Source organism: Onychomys torridus, chromosome X, assembly GCF_903995425.1.
Source record: "Onychomys torridus chromosome X, mOncTor1.1, whole genome shotgun sequence".
Classification (NCBI taxonomy): Eukaryota; Metazoa; Chordata; class Mammalia; order Rodentia; family Cricetidae; genus Onychomys; species Onychomys torridus.
This window is the reverse complement of record NC_050466.1, coordinates 84,531,655-84,551,417: the sequence shown is the minus strand read 5'-3', so window position 1 is coordinate 84,551,417 and position 19,763 is coordinate 84,531,655. Positions and strand designations below refer to the sequence as shown.

The window sequence follows — 19,763 nt, the reverse complement described above, 5'->3', positions numbered from 1 at the left end:
TATCAAGATGAGATCTACAATCACCTGGAAAAGGTGCCTCTCTGGTCATTCCTGTGGGGAATTATCTTTTTTTTTTTTTAAGATTTATTTATTTATTAAGTTTACAGTGTTCTGCCTGCATGTATTCCTACAAACCAGAAGAGTGCACCAGATCTCATTACAGATGGTTGTGAGCCACCATGTGGTTGCTGGGAATTGAACTCAGGACCTCTGGAAGAACAGTCAGTGCTCTTAACCTCTAAGGATCTCTCTAGCCCTAAACAAGAAGCTCATTTACTTTTTTTGGGGGGGAGGGGAGCTGAGGATCGAACCCAGGGCCTGTGTTTGCTAGGCAAGCGCTCTACCACTGAGCTAAATCCCCAACAGGGAATTATCTTGATTAAGTAAACAGAGAAAGGAAGACCTGCCCACTGTAAGTGGCATCTCTGGGCTAGAATCTTTAGTGAGCACTAACAATGGAGGTATCCCATACTTTTAGGTGGGATTTGTTGTGTGATGTAGGTGTCTATAGTAGAGACTATAGGGAAGACTTTTGGGACATGATCAGACAAGAAATTGTCATGTCACATAAGCAGGTAACCTGTCATTTCTGGAAACAGGCCTTCCAGGTAGCCAGGCCCTAAATAGAGAGGGTTGTAAGTTGGACAAGACCTTATCCAGCCTCACTGCTGCCTGGAGACAGAGGCAGACTGATCACTGTCACATACTAACCTAGCCATATGCTTCATATATCATGTCTCACAGGTCACATATTAAACAGGCCTATTGTTTTACAGAAGTCTCTGACTGTTTACCCAGGAATGTATTAGATGAACCAGAACAGTACATGTTCCTAATTCAAACCACGGGACACTTAGGGTCATTGAACCTTATTTGGTAATATAAAGGAACCGTTACCTACTTCCTTGTGGTACAACACCTTCTCTTTCTGACCACCTCCCAAGTAACTTGAAAAGAAGATATCTTGCTTTTTCATGCTGCAGGTATTAATAACATTTGCCTGAAGGACAGTTTGATGCTGTATTTCTTTGTCCTCTCTTCTTCCTCCCTAAAACCTAACAGTGATTTTTTTGATAGGAGTGCCATAAGAGCCTTTAGAGTCTCAAAGATGTTTCAAAGGGCCTGAGACTTAGGTATATCTCTACCTACAAAGAGGATAGTGCAGCAAGATAGGACCAGAAAGGAATGAGTGCGAAGATATATATATATAATGCAGTTTAAAAAGGGTGTAAACTGAGGTGCTTGGGACTTGCCATCAGTACTCATGAGGAGGCCTGGGAATTTGAAGGTGGACCCCTGAGGAGGTGAATTGGGCTGGAAAATTAGTGCTGGTAGCTAAAAAGAAAATATTTTTGTTCCTTGCCACATCTAAGATTACATGAAGCTTGTTCACAGAGATGGAGACTATGGGCTTCATCAGTCCTGAAAGGGAAGGGGGCTTCATTAAGTCAAGGAGCAGAGGTCTGGCCATTTGTCATTTTTAAGGTGTGATTAGAGCCTGAGGTCCTTGGATGGAGGCTGGGCTTCTCTCACTAAGGAACAAGAAATATTCTGCCCTCCAGTATGCCTGTATTTTGTAAATTGGACACGGTCCTGGGGAAAGCCTGTTACAGAGTAGAGAATTTTGCCATTTATTTTGGCCCTTTTATTTCTGACCATTTTGTCTCTATTCCAAGCAATTTTGTCATCTAATTTGAGAACTTGCAGGGCAACCCTGTCGGCTTTTCTTTCTGTAGCGCCCCTGTTGCTTCTACACCGCCTCAGGTCTAAGGTTCAATTTATGTGTACTTTTGCCCGAGTCTTTAGACCAGAGATTACCACTCTGTAGTCTGCCAGTGCAATTTAGCTCACAAGTTAAGAATGGGTTTAGAGTATTAGCCGGGGACAAGCTTGTGAGTTCCTGGGGTTTTCCCTGGCTGCGGATTTCTCCCCATCCCCTTCATGGTATACTCACTCTGTCAAGATATCTTGCTCCCAGCTAAGACCCATAGCAATGGTGGAGAGGGTGCTTGAACTACCTTTCCCCTGCACTCAGATAGGTGTCTACCCTGTCATCATAGAACCTACATTCAGTGACTGATGGAAGCAGATGCAGAGTTCCACAACCAAGCACTTGGCCAAGATCCTGGAGTTCAGTTGAAGAGAGCAAGGGGGGATTATAAAAGCAAGGCAAGGGGTGGGGTTGGAGGTGGGGGGGGTGGAGGGGTGGAGGTGGGTGTCAGAATCAAGATGGGAAAAACCATAGAAATAGCTGACCCAAGCTAAATGGGAGCTCATGGACTCTGGACTAACATCTGGGGAGCCTGCATGGGACCAAACTAAGCCCTCTGAGTGTGGGCAAAAGTTGCATGGCTTGATGTGTTTGTGGGTCCCCTGGCAATGGGACCAGGACTTATCCCAGATACAAGAACTAGCTTTTTAGAGCCTATTCCCTATGGCGTGATGCCTTACTCAGCCTTGATACAGGGGAGAGGTGCTAGGTCCATCCTCAACATGGTTGCCAGCCTGTGTTGACTATCCAAGGGAGGCCGTACCCTCTATGAGGAGGGGATAGGGGTGGGATGGGAGTAGGTTGGGGGAAGTGGGAGAAGAGGAGGGAGGGGGAACAGGAGTTGGTATGTAAAAGGAAAGAATTTTTAAATAAAAAATTATAAAATTTAAAAAAATGGGTTTAGAGTGAGTTTCAGGACAGGCTCCAAAGCTACACAGAAAAACCCTTTCTCAAATAGAAAAAGAAAAAAAATAGGTTTTATAGTTTTTAAATAGTTATGTAAAAATCAAAACAGGTATATTTGGTGGCATAAGTATATGGAATTATATGGAACTCAAATTTCAGGGCTTATAACATATTTTGAATCATAGTTACATAGTTAAAAAATAAGCCATTACTTATTTTCCATGGCTACTTAAGCAAAGATGAATAGTTATGAGTGTTCATATGGTCCATGCTACCCAAACTGCTTAGTAGTTGGCCCTTCACAGAAAAAAATACTGCAAATTCTTGACATAAAGCTACATAGTTACTATGGATGTGCCTTAGAAAGATGCAGAATGAACACACAGGAGTCGGAATATCTCTCTTCAACTTATTCCATCATGTCATTTACTTTATGTGTTGAGTCATAACTTAAAATTTTGAAAAAAGCGTGTTGTCTATCTTGCATTCTCCCTAGCTGCAACACAACATGTTTAAATATTACTCGTTTTATAGATTGTGAACTTGAGTTTGGAGAGAAAGGGTGCTTTAGCCAGGACCACAAGCTATTCAATAACTAACTAACTAAAAAAAAAAAAAAAATCTACCGAATTAAGTTCTAAATTGACAGTACATTCTCAGTAAGATAAATTTAGTTGTGTACTAGTTATATGGAAAGCTATCTTAATCAATCTTCACATTAGTTCTCACAAAGTCATTAAGTCTGTCTATATTTGTTGATTTGTTAGTTTGTAACCTAATGCACAGTTGCTGACTGGATATATACTATGTGTTGAGCATTCTTCTGGACTATAGAGATGCAGCAAGGAAGGAAACAGAAATGTATTTCTGTTTTCTGAAAGTTTATAATCTATTCCAGTTCAGAAACAAGGATAGATAATTTAAACACCTTGCTCAGTGTTAACAAAATGACTGTATCAGATATCAAATGCTCATGTATCTAATGGCAAACATTTTTACATTATATACCAGCCACTCACTCATGATCATTGTACCTTATTCTATTATCTGTGCTCTCCAAACACTGCTCACTTATACACATAACCATTCTTCTACCCATACATCTACTTATATATCTATCCAGTAATTTATTGATCAATTATAATTTTCTGGGTGCTGACAGTATAGCATAAACAGTCTTCTAGCTTTTATCTTCAACCTTGGTGCCAGTGACATAGTGTAATAGTTAAGGGCATAGATCCAAGACCTATGTTCCCTACAATTAACTGTTTCCTGTAGCCCTTTATTACTTGCATGGTCTTGTGTATCTCAGTCCACTCCTTTGTGTCTGTGTCTTCACATTTGGGAATATAGCTGTAATACATGCAATACATGTAATACATTTTACAGTATAGTTGTAAAGAAAAAATAAATATACACATCAAGTACCTTGAACAGTGCTTGACACAGATGAAAAACTACATAAATATTTTATATTTCCTTGAGAGTCAAAATCCATCTCACTTGGCTCAGAAAATCAGTTTCATATGCAAAGAATCATTCACTAATCATATTATATTCCTCAGGGTCCTTTCAAGCCACACAAAATGCGGTTCTCTATATGTAGTAGTATATAAAAATCTCCAAGGCATATACTTAATTGAAAAAAGGAAAAGTTGAACATTGACATGTCAACACTTAATAATAAGTCAATATGTTTTCTTCTCCATGTCATTGATGCATGACAAAAAATTACCTTTATTTTGAATAGGTTAATACCTGTGCAGGATACAGAATTCAAGAAATAATGCAGTGTGTGTGGTGGTCCATTCCTATAGTCCCATGCTCAGGAGACTGAGACAGGAGAATTACTACAAGTTCATCACAAGCCTGACTACATAGAGAGTTCTAAGCCAGCTTGGGGTACAGAATGAGACACTGTTACATAATGTGATGAATAGTATGTCTCCCTTCTTTGCTCAAACCTGTTACTCTGTTACTTTACTCAGAGGCAGCTACTGTTATCAACCTCTTGGGTATTCATGAATAGGTATTTTTTTGTCTTTATAATTACATACATATGTAACATGCACATATACACACACATTTTTCTTTACTGCACACATATAGCAATTTTAGACTTTTCTTTTCAATTATATATATATATATATATATATATATATATATATATATATGTATGTATGTTTTGGAGAATTTTTGTCTATTACTACATACAGAAAGCCTCATTTTGTATGGCTGCAATAGATTCTTTTGTGTTTCATATTTATGGCCAATTATGCCTGCAGTTGCTAGCACTGACTAACAGCAATGTTGCAGTGCATTTTTTTTTACCATTACATATTTATCATTTATTCTTTGAGAGTACCACACATGTAAAGGATGTGTTTTGATCATATCCACACCCATTCTCCCCATTAGAATTCTTTTCAGATCCTCCACTACCATGTCTCCCTCCCAACTTCATGTATTCGTTTTGAACCCACTAAGTCCAATTGGTGCTGCCAGGTGACATGCCCTTGCTTTATTGTGACCTTGGAAGAGAGGGTACACACACAGATAATTCCCTTTACTTCAAAAGTTTCAGTACTTGTTTTTATTGTTTATAAAATGCTCCATCTATGATTTGTTATCTGATAGATTTTAATAGGTCGTTTTAAGGAAAATGAATGTTTATTAAGCAGCTATGATTTCTAAGGCACTACATTAGACTGAAATATGGGCCAATCAAAAAAAAGGTTTGACTTTGTCTTCAACCTAAAACTATTTATTTATTTATTTATTTATTTATTTATTTATTTATCCATCCAGAACTGTTCCTATACTCACTTTTTATTTTGGAAATTATAATATAATAACATCTCTCCCCTTCCTTTTGTCCCTCCAAACCTTCTCATGTACCTCTCCCAGATATCCTTCAAATTCATGGCCTCTTTTTTCATTAATTATTATTATATGCACACACACACACACACACACACACACACACACACACACACATTTCTAAATATAATCTGCTCAGTCTATATAATGTTGCTTTATGTATGTTTTAGTGCTGACCATTTCGTCCTGGACAACCAATTGATGTCCTCTTCTGGGGAAGACCACTTTTCCCACTCTCAGCTTTCCTCAGTTGCCTGTAGTTCCTTGTGTAGGCTTGAGACCTTGTAGTCTTTTCCCCATCCACTTTGGCATGCCCGTTGGTGTTGTCCTTGTTCAGCTCACATTTGAGCAGTCAAGTTCTTGAGACTGTGAGGGTCTAGCTTCTGTCATTCCTGGGAGATAAAACCTCACAGAAAACTCCCTAATCTTTTGGCTTTTACAATTTTTTTTTGTCCTATCCTCCACAATGTTCCCTGAACCTTAGGTGCTGGGGTGGTTTGTAGATGTTATTCATTGGGACTGGGTTCCACAACTCTGCATTTTGATTGGTTGTGGTTTTCTGTAGTGGTCTCTGTCTGTTGCAAAGAGAAGGTTCCTTGATGTGAAGTAAAGACTACAGTTAGGCTAGATCCAAAAAGAGGAAATGGGAAGTTTGGGTATGGAGTAGGGTGGTGGAGGCAGCATATAAGGGACCTGTGGATGGACTGATTTATCTATCTATCTATCTATCTATCTATCTATCTATCTATTTAATTTATGGTGAAAAAGTATATTTAAAATTAGCCAGCTGGACTCAGTGTAGATGATCCCAGTTTTGTTGGCAACATCCAGAGCATCATTGTCAGGAGCCAACTGAACATACATATGCCTTCTTCTCTCCATCAGGCCTTATGAGGGTGTTGACTTTGGCTACATCAATGTCATAGAGTTTCTTGACAGCCTGTTTGATTTGGTGCCTGTTGGCCTTGACATCCACAATGAACACAGTGTGTTGTTGTCTTCTGTCTTCTTCATGGCTGACTCAGTGGTCAGGGGGAATTGGATGATGGCATAGTGGTCAAGCTTGTTTCTCCTGGGCGTGCTCTTTTGAGGATATTTGGGCTGCCTCCAGAGCCGCAGGGTCTTGGGCCACCAGAACGTGGGTGATGTGCGGATCTTCTTCTTTGTGTAGATGTGGACGCTTTTCAGTGCTGCCTTCTTGGCTTTCAAGGCTTCCGCCTTGGCTTCAGCTATGGGAGGGGCAGGAGCTTCCTTCTTCACTTTCGGTGCCATCTTGGTGAAAAAGATTTATTTATTTTTTTATGGATACGATTGCATATATGCTTGTGCACTACTGTGTGCCTGAGAAAGCCAGAAGAGGGTATCAGTTCACCTGGAAATGGAGTTAGAGGTGGTTGTGAGCTGCCCTGTGGGTGCTCTAAACTGAATCCAGGTCCTATGTATGAGCAGCAAGTGCTCATAACAGTTGAGCCATCTCTCTAGCCCTTTAAGGTGCTTTGATTGACTAGAGAAGAAATAAACCCAACTTGGGCTAAGTGCTGTAAGTATGAAGAAGATAATTATAAGAAATATAGGAGTACAAAGTTTCAGAGGACTAGACTGGACTTTGATTAAAAGATGTATTTAAATGGTACTTTTAAGCTTCTTAGATAGCAGAGTTGATGTGTGGTAGAGTGCTAAGAATCATAGGTGATGTACAAGACATTCTAAGCTGAAGATGTAGCATAAAACAAAGAATCTGTGAATCATATACTATAAAAGTAGTCTCTGTGTGCTCTTATGTGATCCTTAGCTATCTGGGCGGAAGGATTTATTTGTGTTCATAGTTTCAGGAGTTTTAGTCTGTAGTCAGCTGGGTTATTTTCTTCAGCTGATTATATGAGGCCCACACACATCAGAGTGAGCAGTGTGCCCTACATAATCTGCTGGTTCAGATGTTAATTATAGCCAGAAATACCCTCATAGACAAACCCAAAATAATGTTTGACCAAAAATTCAGGCACCCCATAGGACAGACACAGTGACATATAAAACTATCACATGGCCTTACTTGTCATTCCACTCTGCTTTGAGAATCACACGAGTAAACAGACTAATAGCCAAGAAAGAACTATGTAAACAATGCTACTCTTACCTGATAGGCCACAGGGGACACAGATTTTGGTGGACAGGATAAAATATTTTCTTAGAAGAGCAGACCTAAAATTCCTCCTCTTTAAATGTGAAGAGATCCAGCCACAATTAATTTATAAGAAATAATCTTTCCTTCTTACAAAGGCTTCCTGGATTCTCTATTTAAAGAGAGACCAAGAAGGCCCAGGTTTTTGTCACACTGATGAAACTGAGTAACACAATGTGGGTGTTTCAGAACATGACTAGTTCTTCAAGTGACTAAGCTATTAACTAATAGAAACCAGATAATGGGGAACAGAAATGCATTAAGCTGTCTCTGAGAGGTCCTATTGGTAAGATGGAGATAACCTATTAAAGCACTTGCCCGATACACCAAAAGGTGACATTAAAGCTGAGTCAGCTGTGTAGGGATTTGAGAAAAAAACAAAAACATCTTGATGCATTTGGATTGCAAGGAAAAGACAAGAGAGACGGTGAGGTTTGTGAGCTGAGAGAAGGCAGCAAGAACAGCATGTGGAAAGGCCTTCCAGTTGATATAGTGTGACATACTTTGGAAAGACCATTGCAACCAGAATCCAGGGCAAGAGGGAGGTGAGTAGAAAGATATGAAAGCAATCATGCATGTATCATCTCATATAGGACTGTGTAAGCTTAGAGACAATGCATATTTGCTCAACTTGAAGGCAGTGCAGTTAAGTGGCCAATAGTGTGGGCTCTAGAAGTAGAGTGCCTGGATTCAAATTCTGACTCAATCACTTCTTAACTAGGTGACTTTTAGCATTAACCTAATCTTTCTTTGCCTTGGTACTGCCCATAGGATTACTGTGCATATTAAGTAAATTAACATACTTCAGAGTATGCATGGTAATATTGGGCATCTAACAAACTCTATGTAGTCTCAGTGCAATACAGAGTGTTTATGATTGGAGAAGGTGACATTTATAGGCTGTATGGAGAATGAATTGAAGAGGTGAAAGTGGAGAAGCAAAGCTCAGTTGAAAGACTAGCAGAAATAGTGGAGTTGAATAAAGGAGAACAGGATGGAATCAAAGGAGCTTTCTAGTGAATTAACTAAGAGCTATAGGACAAGGTAAAAACAGTATTGGAGTTAGACTTTCTGGTTCTCCCCCTGACCAGCTATGTAATTTGGGCAATCATTTAAATCTTTTAATGTTTCAGTTTCTTTATTATTTAGGCTTCTCTGGAGATGAAAGGAGCAAGGGATGGTGAGAAGAGAGATTTGTTTTTAAGAAATTGGTTCAGAGAATCATGGATTTGGAAGTCCCCAATCTGCAAGGTTGCTAAGCTGGGTTAATAATCCAGAAAAAAAAACACTTTTAGCAAAATATTTGGAATACTGTTTGACCAATTATCTCAGGACTACTGTTCTAAATTGCAAGATTGCTCATGTTAGTACCTCTAATGGAGCTGAGATGTTTGGTCTCTGCTTTTCTAGTACGGAGCTGGATACATTTCTTTCCTATCTTTCCAGCATCACTATACCATTTGATCTCTGCTGTGAGTGGCTATAAGTAATTTGTTTGAAACTGCCTCCAGAGTCAAGCCTTCTGTACACAGCTTTCATAATGACCATTTGAGTGTTTGTAAGATGCATCTCTCTCTCTCTCTCTCTCTCTTTCTCTCTCTCTCTCTCTCTCTCTCTCTCTCTCTCTCTGTGTGTGTGTGTGTGTGTGTGTGTGTGCATATGCATGTATGTAAAGGCAATTATGTGTAGTGTAAGTACACGCACATGTATAGCTGTAAAGGCACTTAGGTGTGGCAGAGTGACTTTTGAATACACAGCAGACATTTTGTGTATGTTTGTAGAATGGATGAGTGAGATCTAGGGGCAAACTGTACGTTACTTGTAGTTACCAAGCCTAGAATTGGCCCAGGGATTTGCAGGAACTTTTTTTGCACAGGTGAAACGCTACTGACTGGAAATGCAGTGAGGTGAGGGTGATAGGCTAAGATTGGAAGCTTCAGAAATTCTTCCTGGGAAAACTGCTTAAGACCACTGGATGCCAGTTTATTCATATGAAAAATGAGGCTTTTCTCTCTCCTTCCACTACATCCCCCCAAATTTAAATATTCCTCTATTTACACATTCAGTGATATTTATTGAGTATCTGTTATGTAGCAGGCACTAATCTTGGTATTGTACAGTGAATAAAACAGACAAAACTTTAAAAATTAAAAATAAAACAAATTTAAAAACTATGTGAGTGAAAAATAGAACAGGGCAGAATGATAAAAAAGGTTGTGTGTGGGTAGTTACATTTTTAGTTTCCTATTTCTTGCTGTGTACTTCCCTCACAAGATCGCCACAAAACTGGTACACAATAAAAGGTCATAGTTTCTAGGAAGTTGCAAAATTCGTTAGAAATATTTTATCTATCTTATCTATCGATCGATCCATTTATTTATATACATAAGTATGTATGTGTGCACATGTGTGCTAATGCCATGATACCTGTGTGGTAGTTAGAAGACAACTTACAGAAGCCAGTTTTCCCAGGGGATCAAAGTCAGTCAGTCTTTGCCTCAGGACTTTTACTTGCTAAGACTTATTGTAGGCCCCCAATATCCTATTTAAATATAAGATGCAGCTAGTTATTCTTGGGGGGTAGTTTTCTTTAGATCTCTATATAAATCACCATGTTAATTGCTTTTGTGTCATTGTGACAAAATACTTGACAGAAACAACTTAAGGGAGAAAGGGTTTATTTTGGCTCCGGGTTTTAGAGGCACAGTTCATAGTCCTTAGCTTCATTGATTCTGGGATCTTGTTGCAGAATATCATGGTAGTAGGATTATGAGTAAGAGGAGGGTGTTTATCTCATTGCTGACAAAAAGCAGAATGAGCTGGGTGGTAGTGGTACATGCCTTTAACTCCAGCACTGGGCAGGCAGAGGCAGGCAGAGGTAGGCAGAGGCAGGCAGATGTTTGTGAGTCCAAGGCTAGCCTAGTAGTCTACAGAGGGCCAGTCAGGGAAGGACAGCCAGGGCTACACAGTGAAAGTCTGTCTTGACCCCTGCCCCCCACCCAAAAAAAGCAAAACGAAAAAACATGTAGGGATGAATATGTAAAATAACCTTCAAAAGCATGCCTCTAGCTAGGTCCCACCTCCTAGAGATGCTATCAGCTCCTAAAATAGTGCTGCCAGCTGGGGACCAGGCATTCAACATGATGAGCTTGTTGGGAACATTTTATATTGAATCCATAACAAGCTCCAGTTTTTGCCTAGAGGATGGAAACTTCAGTTCTATGTTTGACCCTGAATTGCAGTCTTTCCGAATGCCAAATGTATAGAATTGTATGGATTCCAAAGCACGTTTCCTAGAACTGTCCCTTCTGGCTCTTAATCTGTTGTTCTTTCCAATTCCATGAAGCAGTGGGTAGGAGTAGTGGTAAGTCACATTCTTACTTCTTATAAAATGAGGAGGATGACTCCTCAGGCTACTGTGAAGTACAAAGCAGAAATGTATATGCAAGTGCCTTATATATGAACTGTAAGAGCTGAGAGCGAGGATCTAGAGAATTGATGGTCCTAATTAAGTGACTTTCTTTCCTCTTTGTGAATCAGGTGTATGTGAGCCTTTTCTACTTGTACCATTTCCTTCTCTCTCTCTCTCTCTCTCTCTCTCTCTCTCTCTCTCTCTCTCTCTCTCTCTCTCTCTCTCATAAGCAGCTAAAGGAAATTGGGGTAGCATTGAGCCTAAGCACCTATGAGAAATAGGAATAGTTTCACGAAAACAGTGTATCATCTGTCAGTGGAATGGCAGCCACTGTTGTGCCCTCCTTGTTGACTCGCTTTTGGGAGGCAAGAACTGGTACTCACTTTGTTTATATAGTTGATTCATTGCCTTTAAAAGCTGTCATTTGTCTGTTAGTGGAAACCTCATTCTGAGTGCTGGAGGTGGAAGTGGAGAACCTTGAACAGCTGGAATCTTCATTTAGCACAAATCCATGTTTGTCTATAGCAATGCTTCACATCCTAACTGAGTATATTTTATTCCATAGAGCTCATTTAAATCCATTGTGTCATTGTCTCTTTGGCAGGTATTATTTGGGTCTTCTATTTATAGATGAGGAAATTGAAGCTCACAGAATATGTTATTTGCCTGAAGTTAAGGGCAGAGATTGTATTCAAATCCTTAAACAGTATTATTTACTAGCATTTACTATAGTCTTATATGTCAGAAATTTCTCTTAAGTGTTTTATATCACATGTGTACCATCACTAATTCCCCTACAAACAAACATAATAATCTCCCTGCTTTGTAGATGAGACATAAAAGTTACTGTAGCTATTGTGCTTGCTTAGAATGAAGGGCAGAAAGAATACTATGATATTCATACCATTCTCTCTATTTTAAGGATGAGCAGAATAAGAGCCAAGGACACGAAGTAGCTTGCTTAGAGGTCATATAATTAGCAGTATATAGAAGAAGTATGGTTGAATCTCAGATAATTGGCTCCAGAGGTCAATGTTGGGTTTCATCCTCCAATGCTCTACACTTTAACTTTTTAAAAAATCTTTTTTATTTATTTTAAAATTTAATTTAATTTTACATATCAGCTAAGGATTCCCCTGTCCTCCCTTCTCTCTCCCCCCCCCAACCCACCCCCCATCTCCATCTCCTCCAGGGCAAGGACTCCCCTGGGGATTCAGCTCAGTCTGGTAGATTCAGTCCAGGCAGCTCCAGTCCCCTCCTCCTTTTATCCAAGATGAGCAAAGTGTCCCAGCATAGGCCCCAAGCTCCAAACAGCCAGCTCATGCACTAAGGACAGGTCCCAGTCCCACTGCCTGGGTGCCTCCCAAACAGTTCAAGCTAATCAACTGTCTCACTCATCCAGAGCGCCTGATCCAGCTGGGGGCTCCTCAACTATTGGTTCATAGATCATGTGTTTCCACTAGTTTGGCTATTTGTCTCTGTGCTTTTTCCAATCATGGTCTCAATAATTCACACTCTTACAGTCTCTCCTCTTTCTCGCCAATTAGACTCCTGGAGCTCCACCTGGGGCCTGGCCATGGATCTCTGCATCCACTAACATCAGTCATTGGATGAGAGTTCTAGCAAGACAGTTAGGATGTTTGGCCATCTGGATCACCAGAGTAGGTCAGTGTGGGCTTTCTCTCTAATGTCACCAGTAGTCTATTGTGGAGGTATCATTGTGGATTTCTGGTGACCTCTCTAGCACTTTGCTTCTTCCTATTCCCATAGGGTCTTCATTTATCATGGCCTCTCTTTCCTTGTTTTCCCTCTCTGTTCTTGATCCAGCTGGGATCTCCCGCTCCTCTAAGCTCTCTTTCCCTTGGCCCTTGCCCTTCATTACCCCCACTCACATCCAGTTTGCTCATGTAGATCTCATCCACTTCTCTGTCATTGGGCGATCCCTGTGTCTTTCTTAGGGTTCTCTTTACTAGGTTGCCTCCCTGGAGTTGTGAGTAGCAGTCTAGTTATCCTTTGTTTTATATCTAGTATCCACCTATGAGTGAATACATGCCATGTTTGTCTTTCTGAGTCTGGGTTACCTCACTCAGGATGATTTTTTCTAGATCCATCCATTTGCCTGCAAACCTCATCATGTCATTGTTTTTTTCTGCTGAGTAGTACTCCATTGTGTATATGTAACACATTTTATTTATCCATTCTTCAGTTGAAGGGCATCTAGGTTGTTTCCAGGTTCTGGCTCTTACAAACAATGCTGTTAAGAACATAGCTGAGCATATGCCCTTGTGTTATGATTGAGCATTCCTTGGAAATATACCCAAGAGATCTTCACCAACCCCACATCTGACAGAGGGCTGATATCCAGAATATATAAAGCACTCAAGAAATTAGACATCAAAATGCCCAACTGTCCAATTAAGAAATGGGCTATAGAGCTAAACAGAATTCTCAACAGAGGAAGTTCAAATGGCTGAAAGACATTTAAGGAATTGCTCAACATCCCTAATCATCAGGGAAATGCAAATCAAAATGACTCTGAGATACCACCTTACACCTGTCAGAATGGCTAAGATCAAAAACACTGAAGACAGCTTATGCTGGAGAGGATGTGGAGCAAGGGAACTCTCCTTCACTGTTGGTGGGAATGCAAACTTGTACAGACAGTTTGGAAATCAATCTGGCACTTTCTTAGAAAATTGGGAATCAATCTCCCTCAAAACCCAGCTATACTTTAACTTTTGAGACAAGGTCTCTCATTGAACCTGGAGATGCCCCATTCATTAATACTATCTGGCAGACAAGCTTCAGGGGTCCTTCTGTCTCTGCCTCCCCAGTGAGAGCATTACAGATACACACTACCACACCCAGATTTTTATGTAAATACTGGGGAACTGAACTCAGGTACTTATGATGACAAGTACCTTGCCAATTGAGCCATTTCCCTAGCCCTAAAGTTTGTGTTCTTAACCATATAATATACACTGCTTCTAAGTCTAGGGCTTTTCCTAGCTTAGCTAAGTGAATTATTGAGATATAGAAATGGTGGGGGTGGGCACTTAAGGCTACTCAGCAAATTTAACACTTTTTACATTTAATTTTCAAATAAATAATATACTTACATTGTCAAACACAATCAAACTATAACAATGAATAAGTTGGTATTGTTTTTCTACCTACTATAGGGTAAGTCACCAGCTTTATATGTATCTTTCTAGAGTTTTAAAATTTAGCTATGATCAGAGTACGCATAGTCCTCTTTTTTTTTAACCTAAATGATCACACATCAAACCTACTATTCGGTGTGATGGTGCTTTAACATACCAAGTCTTTCAGAACTCTTCCTGTCAGTCTACAGAGAGCTTCAGCAGTTTTAGCTGGGAACTCAGGGATTTCTATCAACCATTGTCTTGCAGACACTTTTTTACCAAGCTTTGGTGGTATCCAGCCTACTCTTAACAGTTTTACTCAGGATATCATTGCAGAACTGTCTTGGGCTTCAGTGAGCTATATAAATTTTCAAACCCAGTTCCTTAGCTTCCCTCACATATCATCCAGCTCCTGGAAAACACTTCAGCTGAACTAATTGTCTCCCTCCTACTCCAATTTCAGCTTATTTATAGAATATGCCTAACTACTTATTTATTTAAAACTAACTACTTATTATTTAAAAACATTTTATTAATTCTTTGAGAATTTCATACAACTTATTTTGATCCTATTTACCCCAACTCCTCCTCTTTTATGTAATTCTTGTTTAGTGTCTCTTTCTAAGCAAAATTCTATGCGTAATTTAATGATGAGTGCTTAGTGTCCTGAATGTCCATCCAGTGACTTAGAGTTGAAATGAAGCCTGCAAATAAAACCGAGGCATGGAGATTAGGGAGTGGTAGCTGGCTGAATGAGTCATGAGGACCAAGCATGGAACTATCTAGGAGCTTGGGCTCCAAAACTAAACATTGAGTCCTGATACTGACAGACACATTCTTTGCTCATCTCAGTCTTGATTTGATAAAAATATGGTTTTGGCTGGCCCAGAAAGATCATAATCCTAAAGGGAACTGTTGGCTATCCTCTGTGAGGCCTTTTGGATCTTTACTATTCTTCTCTAACACGTCTTCTCTGTACCCTGAGTAGAGACAGATGGCCTGGCCTACAAGCTTGTTTGAAATAGAACTGAAATTGGCCGAAAATAAATGTGAAAAAGGATTGAAATAGATCTAAGCAAAGGAACAGGAGGAAATTGCTGCTCTTATGTATTTATTCAGATGCTTATTCATGCCTGTCGGCCACAGGAGGGCGGTATAGGAAGTATTTCCTGAAGAAAGACCTCCTAGTGGCCTGCGGGGAACAGAAAACTGAAGAGGTTCCACAATTCTCAGCCCGTAGCTGGCTCTTTTAGTTCCTTGTGGAGGAGTTCTTACTATCCTAGGCCCTTAAAGAGGCCAGGCAGGGCTGTGAAGCAATGGTTGACATTCGCAAGCTGCAGCTGAGAGTGCTTTCTATGATGGACTTCTCCTATATCCTACTTGGAGTCAAGAGCCCTGTACTTTGTCCTTAATCCATTTAGTCATTTGCCCATTTAGTTATTCAGTCAGTGAATATGTATTTGTTGAATGCCAAGCACTGTTTTAGGTGCTTGGAGTAGAACAGTCAAGAAAATAGTCTCTGCCTTCATGGAGCTTACATTTTATAAAAGGGAAACAATAAACTAATAAGCAAAGAACTGTGTAATAGTTCAGGTCATAACAAGGGAAAGCGTTAGGAAGTGCCATACAGTGTGAGAGAAAGTGGTCAGGATAGGAGGATTCTGAGGAGGTGAAACAGCTAAACTTGTAGATAGTCAGGAGAAAAGTGATCATAGAGAATCCAATTCATTCCCCTTCTTTGATTTCTCTCTAAAACTCTACCCACCCACCATTTAGTTATAGTCAATGTATTTATTTAACTTAAGGTAACAATTCATCATCTTATGCTCAGGGAACCACCTGGGACCAAGGCCATGCCTGTCCCACCTTGTTGAAGATTTAAAACAATCAGTGCTATATTTTAAGATACAACTGAAAAGGCTTTTGAGAAGTAAAGAAGTTAAGAAACATGTTGGAAGATACAAAGCTACCAAGAAACATAGGTTGAACTTCTATGTGAAAGTTTTAGTTTTTTTAAAATCTACATTTTTTGATGAGCTACTCAAGGCATTGTGGATGCACCTTTGAACATCAAACATCGAAGAATAGAAAGGAAGATGAATGCTCAGAATAAGAGTCTTACTCTGTTCTCCATTGTCACTTCCACCTCGATACTTGGATACATACTCTGAAGGATACAGAATGGAAGGCAGCAAGCCTTGGAAGAAATGGTCATGTTAAGGGCTGGAGAGATGAATTGGTGATTAAGAGTGCTTGTTGTTCTTGCAAAGGACTGGAGTTAGTTTCCAAGTACCTATACTGAGTGGCTCACAATCTCTTATAATTCAAGCTCCAGGGGATATGATATCATCTTCTGGCTTCTGCAGGCACCTGTACACATTTGAGCATACATAAATGCAGACAAATACACATACTAATAAATTATGATGTAAAATAAGCACTACATTTATCTTTATGGAAAGTGTTGTGTAGGGGCAAATGTTTAGTAGGGATTAGAGTTTGAATCTCTAATTGATGACTTAAAATACTTGAGAGAGCCATTGCTCAGAAATGTGTCAGAGTTAATAGAGAAAAGAGTAGGCTTTGAAAACAAATTTCAGTTCAAATACTTCTATTTCTATATCCTACCTATATGGTTGTAGCCAAATGATGTAAACACTCAGATGTAATTTCTTCCTCTTTAAAATAATGATAACAATTCCATCTTTTAAAACTTCTGGGGATAATTCCATAAAAACATGTTTAAGCCCAGTACCACGTGTGCCTAACATATGGCTTACTCTTGCTCCCCTAGACTTCTATCTAGGAACACTGGAAAGAGATGATCTATTTTTTTTTTCTTGATTATTAGATTCTCCAACTCACTCTCTAATCATTAACAACTTCATTAATTATCTGACTGTGCTTGGAGCACTTAACATATAGCACTGAAATTATGTACATCATTGATTGTCTTCTCCATGAGAATTCAAGCTCTCTGAGAACCTTGTTAACTGTCAGAATAAGTGCTTACTGAATCAGGCTTATTTTAGAGTAGTGCAGATATCTGTTCTGAATAATTAAACAGGTGTTCTTGTTCTTCAGAACTTGATTCTTGTACACAGAATGGACAGACATAAAAGTACAAGAGCGTCTAGTAACATAAATAAACTAACATAAGTAACACAAACGAATGGATTTAGTATCTGGGGACTGTGACAAGCATCAAGAATCAATGATTAGGCTGGGTTGGCACAAGTGAGTAGAGTGTGGGAGGGTTCAAGACAAAATGTGAAACTTTTCTTGAGAGTGCTTCCTGGCAGAAGTGGGACATTGGGATCTGTTTGAAACATGATAAACAAAAACCAATCAGAAATTGACTGTTATCTGCCATGGGAAAGTAGAACAGTGAAATGTGTGATGGACTGGGTACGCATCTAATCACTACAATGACAGGGGAGGGATTCACCATTTAGATCAGATTAAGAAGGACAGCTTATTAAGTACATCGAAAGAAGGCAGTGGGCTGGGTAGTATCTAGAATGCTACTTGCAGCTTACGGCAGCTTAGAATGCTAGGTGGGAATGGGGGAATTTTGGGTGTGTGGGATGTTGTCTCTATTCAGGAGACGTGTAGTTTCTTGGTATGTAATTTGAGTTGTGCAAAGGATTATTTAGATTGGCCAATACATAGTTCTGAGAGGCTAGAATGATCCACACTGTATGTGATCTCCAGTTGTGCAGTTTATGCCATGCAAATCAGGGTCATGTAGATAAAAGCCTTTCTGATTGGTCAATATTCAGTCCAGGTCAAGGGTGCTGGAATGCAGTTTTGTGGTGTCAAGTTACAGGATTCCTGAACCATGCTTGTGAAAATTAGGGACAAACTCCCATTTTCTGGCCTGTTAATAACCTACCCACCACAAAGCCCAGTTCAGAAGACTGAAGCAGTTTATCCCTAGAACCCAGGAGATAACTTATCATGTAAAAGAAGAGGCATTAGAACCATATTATTTATATTTATATTTGTATCGTTGCTAGCAATGTGACGTTGGACAAGTTATTTGACTCACTTGGTTTCAGCTTTCATATATCTAGAATATATATATATATATAATTCTGAGAATTTAAATAGTTAACACATTAAAAAGGCTTGGAATAGTACCTGGCACAGAATAAGTACTTAATAGGTGTTAACTATTATCATTTCCTGTAGATCTGAATGTGGGTCCTAAGAAATAATGTGAATTTGGAAATATTTATATCCCACATCCTCTCATGAATGAATACCTTTTCATCCATTGCTGTGGGAGTAGTGAAAATATCTATCTCAAAGTGATAGCTGCCAACTAAGATGTACCCTGAGACTTAGGGGCTATCTCTGGAGGGAAGGATTTTCTCATCCTTGTAAATATTGGAGTTGAAAGTAGGTAACCAAGATATTGAAGAAAACAAGAGAGTCTCAGAACCCTTCATACTTGACAGCAGAAAGGCTGGTTAAGGGTGGAAAATATTACTGTTTAAAATGAGAGGAGTTCTTGTTTTACATTTTGAATACAAGTTACCTACACCTTTATGGTTCACACTTAGAGGACTGAGATCAAATGACATGCCGAGAGTGTGAAATATCCCTAAAGTATTTTTAAGGCTCAAAGCACAAGAATTTTGGTTTTTACTCTGCCAACAGTTAGCCATGTAATCTTGAACAGATTGTTTTCCCAAATCTCAGTATCTGGAATATGAAAGTTCTGATTTTTCTCTGTGATCCCATAAGGCCTTGCCTCTCTGGTTAGAAGATATGACTCTTAAGTAAAGATGTGGATGAAGGCAACATCCTTGCATTTAACAAATGATTATGAAGTCTTTGGATGGGTGTCAGACACGGTGATGAGCATGGGTGAAGAAAGTATAGTCAGAGAAAGTCTGGGGGAGGTGACACCTGAACTGAGCTTCAAAGCAGGGAATGGGGGAAGATAGCACAATTTACCTAGGCTGTGAAGCCAGAAAACCTGCTGTATGTTCTGTGTAGCTGTGAAATAGAAAATGGAAGTGCATTGGTAAAAGCTGAGGTTAAGGAGAGCAAAGAATACCATGTGGGCAGGACATTGTATGGCATGCTATAGACTTCGCCATTAAGAGCAGTGGGGAACCACTGAAGGCATTAGAGCTAAGGAGTTATATGAGTTGAGTCTCAGCTGGAAGAAATAAAGCATGTTTGTTGTTTTCAGCAGAAAGTGTCTTAATATAGAAAATCAAGGGCTTACAAAATTGGTGGAAAGGAGAGGCTTGGGCTGGACTTCCGAGATTGACTCCCAGAACCTTATCAGACTAGTTGCTATCTCTGCAACAAGGGGCAAGGTGAGGCATCAAGGATTCTGGGATTGCTTTCTTTTATTTGCCTTCTCAAAATCAAGAAGCTGCCTTTGTTCTTACTGTTGAGAAGTAGCTCATCATATCTTCCAGATAAAGAAAAATGGCCCATTAGCTGGGT

The 19,763-nt window shown here is 39.6% G+C and overlaps 1 protein-coding gene and 1 pseudogene across 2 annotated transcripts in view; one reads left to right on the top strand and one right to left on the bottom strand.

The window, feature by feature from the left end:
• Positions 1-19,763, top strand: part of Arhgef9 (Cdc42 guanine nucleotide exchange factor 9) — a 167,335-nt gene that overhangs the window by 9,262 nt on the left and 138,310 nt on the right. The window lies entirely within an intron of this gene.
• Positions 3,871-6,829, bottom strand: LOC118573921 (annotated as a pseudogene).